This window comes from Bacillus rossius, unplaced genomic scaffold (assembly GCF_032445375.1).
Source record: "Bacillus rossius redtenbacheri isolate Brsri unplaced genomic scaffold, Brsri_v3 Brsri_v3_scf576, whole genome shotgun sequence".
In the NCBI taxonomy this organism is placed as follows: Eukaryota; Metazoa; Arthropoda; class Insecta; order Phasmatodea; family Bacillidae; genus Bacillus; species Bacillus rossius.
This window is the reverse complement of record NW_026962784.1, coordinates 23,597-29,596: the sequence shown is the minus strand read 5'-3', so window position 1 is coordinate 29,596 and position 6,000 is coordinate 23,597. Positions and strand designations below refer to the sequence as shown.

The 6,000-nt window shown below is 41.2% G+C and overlaps 2 non-coding genes and 4 pseudogenes across 2 annotated transcripts; all 6 read right to left on the bottom strand.

Moving 5' to 3' along the window:
• Nucleotides 1-162, bottom strand: LOC134545116 (U2 spliceosomal RNA; annotated as a pseudogene; the record flags this gene model as incomplete).
• A 174-nt stretch (nt 163-336) lies between these two features.
• LOC134545104 (U2 spliceosomal RNA) lies at nt 337-521 on the bottom strand. The gene has a single exon (XR_010078273.1). It is a non-coding gene; the product is annotated as a U2 spliceosomal RNA (small nuclear RNA).
• Nucleotides 522-928: 407 nt separating this feature from the next.
• On the bottom strand, nt 929-1,093 carry LOC134545112 (U2 spliceosomal RNA; annotated as a pseudogene).
• A 655-nt stretch (nt 1,094-1,748) lies between these two features.
• Nucleotides 1,749-1,941, bottom strand: LOC134545103 (U2 spliceosomal RNA). The gene has a single exon (XR_010078272.1). It is a non-coding gene; the product is annotated as a U2 spliceosomal RNA (small nuclear RNA).
• A 410-nt stretch (nt 1,942-2,351) lies between these two features.
• Nucleotides 2,352-2,516, bottom strand: LOC134545111 (U2 spliceosomal RNA; annotated as a pseudogene).
• Nucleotides 2,517-3,172: 656 nt separating this feature from the next.
• Nucleotides 3,173-3,348, bottom strand: LOC134545115 (U2 spliceosomal RNA; annotated as a pseudogene).
• Between the last annotated feature and the right edge of the window lie 2,652 nt (nt 3,349-6,000).

Genomic DNA, 6,000 nt, shown 5'->3' with positions numbered 1-6,000 from the left:
GATCCCGGTGGTACGCAATACCGGGCCAACCCGCGGCGGAGGTGGGGCAAGCCCTAGCACTCCGCCCTGTTCCAAAAATCAGTTTAATATTCTGGTCCTGCGATGCAGGACGTATCAGATATTAAGCTGATAAGAACAGATTTTTTAGGTTGCCTAAGCAATGTTCGCTGCTGGCATGCACTAGGCAGTGGCCAGCAGGAGACAATACAACTCCCCCGAACTGGTCGGGGGTGCAAACCTGCAAATCCGTCACAAAAAATGTTTGCTAAGGCAAAGTGTAGCAGAATCTCTCTCCCATATGACTGTGGGTGCCACCCCGGTCCCAACCTCCACCACTGAAGCCAAGCCCACCGACGTACTCGGGGGGCCAGTGATTGTGAAAGGCGGGACCAGGCCCTCCCACAACCATATGGTCGACAAATTCTGTGCATTCTGTTCCCCCAGCATAACAGTTGTCACACCATTAAGCTGATAAGAACAGATACTACACTTTGATCTTAGCCAAAAGGCCGAGAAGCGATAACAATCCTAATGAACCAGGAGCTATATGGCTCCCTATTACTAAATCAAATGCTATAACAAGGTCTACTGACTTCATAACGACTGTACACTTTCGACGAGCCGTCATACTCTACACCACACATGCACAAGCATGGTCTGTACATTGATAATATCTTCAATACAGTGACACGAGGTATTACAATCCAAATGAATCACTATTCACCAGCAATAAACAAAAAACTTGGTATATCCATAACAAACGCTCTTACAATTACCGTAACTTTCCACTTGCTGCAGCACAAGCTGGTCCCTTAGATTAACTGCAGTTTCAATAAGGCAAGAATGATTCTCATGGAGAGTTGACTTTATACATTACATTTTAATTGTCAATATAATTTTATCTAAACAGATATTTAACGTTGCTAAGCAATGTGCCCCCATGCTGGCATGCACTAGGCAGTGGCCAGCAGGGTCAATCGCACTCCCCGGACCAGGTCCGGGGGCAATCCGTCACAAAAAATGCTGCCAAGACAAAGTGTAGAAGAATCGCAGATACTACACTTCGATCTTAGCCAAAGGGCCGAGAAGCGATACTACACTCTGATCTTAGCCGAAAGGCCGAGAAACATCCCTTAAAATACACACAAAATTAATATTGCACATTGTAAAACTCCATTAACCAAACACATGTAGTTCAACAGATAAAAAAAAGTCAATACAATTCATACAAATATTAACATGAGTAATGAATAACAATAATAGTAATAAAAGGTTTCACAACAAGCCTTAACCACACACTTACATAAACTCACGCATCGACATGACAAAATACATTTTCAATACATCATCATTATTATCATTTAACACTGCCTAATTGTTAATTATATTGAATTTTTTCTCACACAGCTAAATTTATTAAACATTCACAACAAGCACTACATTGTATGATAAAATAAAATAATTAATTCCTATTATTCTGCACACAAAATTGCTAAGTTCCTACATGTTCTCGCATTCCAAGTTCGTCCCTTGGGCATCCTTGTAGTTCCTGTTCGGCCGCCCCTGGCAGCACCTACTGGATCAGCTTTCTCTTCCTCTTCATTTGTTGAATGTACACACGACTTTTCTGTATTGTCTCTGCACTTGGGCACATTACATTACAACAATCAATTTTTCACTATCATCCATTCTTACAAGTTGGTAACAATGTTTATTACATTTAAAACAAACTTAAAGTTTATTACATTTTGTGGTGGGCCGATCCCGGTGGTACTGCAATACCGGGCCAACCCGCGGCGGAGGTGGGGCAAGCCCCTAGCACTCCGCCCTGTTCCAAAAATCAGTTTAATATTCTGGTCCTGCGATGCAGGACGTATCAGATATTAAGCTGATAAGAACAGATACTACACTTTGATCTTAGCCAAAAGGCCGAGAAGCGATAACAATCCTAATGAACCAGGAGCTATATGGGCTCCCTATTACTAAATCAAATGCTATAACAAGGTCTACTGACTTCCATAAACGACTGTACACTTTCGACGAGCCGTCATACTCTACACCACACATGCACAAGCATGGTCTGTACATTGATAATATCTTCAATACAGTGACACGAGGTATTACAATCCAAATGAATCACTATTCACCAGCAATAAACAAAAAACTTGGTATATCCATAACAACGCTCTTACAATTACCGTACTTTCCACTTGCTGCAGCACAAGCTGGTCCCTTAGATTAACTGCAGTTTCAATAAGGCAAGAATGATTCTCATGGGAGAGTTGACTTTATACATTACATTTTAATTGTCAATATAATTTTATCTAAACAGATATTTAACGTTGCCTAAGCAATGTGCCCCCATGCTGGCATGCACTAGGCAGTGGCCAGCAGGGTCAATCGCACTCCCCGGACCAGGTCCGGGGGCAATCCGTCACAAAAAATGCTGCCAAGACAAAGTGTAGAAGAATCGCAGATACTACACTTCGATCTTAGCCAAAAGGCCGAGAAGCGATACTACACTCTGATCTTAGCCGAAAGGCCGAGAAACATCCCTTAAAATACACATCAAAATTAATATTGCACATTGTAAAACTCCATTAACCAAACACATGTAGTTCAACAGATAAAAAAAAGTCAATACAATTCATACAAATATTAACATGAGTAATGAATAACAATAATAGTAATAAAAGGTTTCACAACAAGCCTTAACCACACACTTACATAAACTCACGCATCGACATGACAAAATACATTTTCAATACATCATCATTATTATCATTTAACACTGCCTAATTGTTAATTATATTGAATTTTTTCTCACACAGCTAAATTTATTAAACATTCACAACAAGCACTACATTGTATGATAAAATAAAATAATTAATTCCTATTATTCTGCACACAAAATTGCTAAGTTCCTACATGTTCTCGCATTCCAAGTTCGTCCCTTGGGCATCCTTGTAGTTCCTGTTCGGCCGCCCCTGGCAGCACCTACTGGATCAGCTTTCTCTTCCTCTTCATTTGTTGAATGTACACACGACTTTTCTGTATTGTCTCTGCACTTGGGCACATTACATTACAACAATCAATTTTTCACTATCATCCATTCTTACAAGTTGGTAACAATGTTTATTACATTTAAAACAAACTTAAAGTTTATTACATTTTGTGGTGGGCCGATCCCGGTGGTACTGCAATACCGGGCCAACCCGCGGCGGAGGTGGGGCAAGCCCCTAGCACTCCGCCCTGTTCCAAAAATCAGTTTAATATTCTGGTCCTGCGATGCAGGACGTATCAGATATTAAGCTGATAAGAACAGATTTTTTAGGTTGCCTAAGCAATGTTCGCTGCTGGCATGCACTAGGCAGTGGCCAGCAGGAGACAATACAACTCCCCCGAACTGGTCGGGGGTGCAAACCTGCAAATCCGTCACAAAAAATGTTTGCTAAGGCAAAGTGTAGCAGAATCTCTCTCCCATATGACTGTGGGTGCCACCCCGGTCCCAACCTCCACCACTGAAGCCAAGCCACCGACGTACTCGGGGGGCCAGTGATTGTGAAGGCGGGACCAGGCCCTCCCACAACCATATGGTCGACAAATTCTGTGCATTCTGTTCCCCCAGCATAACAGTTGTCACACCATTAAGCTGATAAGAACAGATTTGAAAGCTATTTATTAGCAATATCTCAAAACCCTTTACAATATTAAAAACACATATTAGGAAATGGAAAAAGGGGCACCTAGCGCCCGGAAAACCAAAGATTATGGGAGAATTAAAGTGAAACTAATCCCACCGTGCCCCTGGGGCCGGTTCCCTCCCTCAAAGGCGGGAGGTAAGAAGTTACGTTAAAAGGGGAACTAGTCCCCGCAAGTCACTAACTAGACTAAAAGAAAGAAGTTACGTTAAAACAGAACTAGTCTGTTGCAAGAAAAGAAAACAAAAACCCTCTTAAGATATAAAATATTCACGAACAAGGAGCCTAGCTCCCCGCGGTCCTTAAATAATTAAACACACATATGCACTTTTACCACAACTAAATTTACTCCGGGGAGTAGCCCCTCCTGAAGTTACTTAAGATATTTTAGTTTAATGGGCAGGCTGCCTGCCCCAAAGAAACCCAGCTATGGCTGCCCCCCACCCTCTACATCACAGTGCCTCCATACTGCTCTCCTAACAAGCTATTAGGGCATGCACACTTGGCCGGCCTCAGAGAGACCAACCAAACATGGACACCAGAAGGTATTGAAGTCCCTACAAGCCACGACGCGGTGCCGCCCCAGCCAGGGTACGGCCCTATACGCCGTGGCCCCCCCGCCCCCACCGCATCACTCCGAGGAATGACACGATGAGGGCGGGAGCCTAATGGTTAACCTGACTGTAATTAGGTTCTGAATGCTGGCCTACAGTTTGTGCACAATCCCTGTTGTGTGCAAGACCAGGCCTGGGCAGGGGTGTATTTCCCACTCCTCTTTAAGATTTATGATAGTTAGGGGAGTGAATTTAAACATTAATGTAGAAGTGCCAGTTGTTGTGGCCATGCATTATTACAAAGAACAAGCACCAGATAAATTGAAAGTAAAAAGGGTGGCAGCCTTAGGGGCACTAAAGGCCTGCTCATGACAGACCCTTACCACCCAGTCACCTCAGGTCAGTCCCGCACACACACTTGGGGGCCTTCCTACCACAGATGCTAGATGTTAAATTGGCATAGTAGCCAATGCAAGGATAAATCTTGTAAACAAGCATTCAGTTATTGCTGTTGAGAAGTAGAAGTTAAGGTTGAGAACAGACTTTGGCACTGGCCTTCAACTTTGCAAATCTAAGCATGCCTTAAATACTTCATGTTACACTTGGGAAAGGAAATGAATGAAGATACACAGCAGAGAAATAAAAATTATACAGAGGGTCTAACCCTCACAAACTTAAATAATGATCAAACCTGTAAGAGAAAAGAGAAACATACATAGCACTGAAAAAGAAAATTAATGAAAAATAAAAAAATAAAAAAATTAAATTTTTGCTAGAAGAGCTCGCACGAAGCGTTATACAAGGTGTCTAACACCTGCAAACTTAAGATATTTCAAGTAATGATGTTATATGTGGAGTGAAGCTCTGGGCTGAAAACTTTTAAATATTAGACATTGTGCAGAGTATTGATGGAAAACAAGGTGTCTAACACCTGCAAACCTTAAGTAACATCATTGTAGAATACATAAGTTTTAATAAACTACACAAGGTGTCTAACACCCACAAACTTAAAATATCTCAGATGGAGGGGGCAAGCTGTTCAGAAGTAACAAATAATAACAATTTAAAAGAAATGATTGTTTTAGACTATTTAGATAGTATTGTTTACCAGGGAAAATTAGATTGCAGTTTCTTGAAAGGGGTTGTTTTAGGTTGAATGTTGTTTTTATTATTGGGGAGAGGAGAAAGTCATTAGTTTTGAAAGTGATGCTACGATGGGTGGTTTAGGTGAATTTTACTGTATTGTGTGTTAGGTAGGATGTTCAAATGTAATTAGTTGTGTGGTAGTGTTTACTATTTGTTACAAGTGTTTGGGATATTATTTGGCATTTGATTTAGTAAGTCAGAGGTTAAAAGTGTGCTATTTTACTAGTGGTTTTTGTATATGGGATTAGAAGAAGTTTGAAATTATTGAACTGAGGGGTGATTTATTTAGGTGTCTGGTGATGCTGTTGTTTTATATTTGTGTTTTATGGCAGTGTTAAGCAGGTGCACTAGGTCAGGGGGGAATTATTGTAATTAAATGCATATGGCTCTATTTTAATTGTGATTTAGGTGTTGAGTTGTGGTGAGGTGGCTGCTAATGATGCATGACTATTTTAGAAGCAGAGGCAGATTGAAGTGTGTTGAGAGGGGGAGATTCAGGTTAATTGTTATTATTGGGGATGGGAGAAAATAAATCATTAAACTGGGGAGTGATGTTACGACGGGTGGGTTTAGGTGAGTTTAACAATATTGAGAGTAAG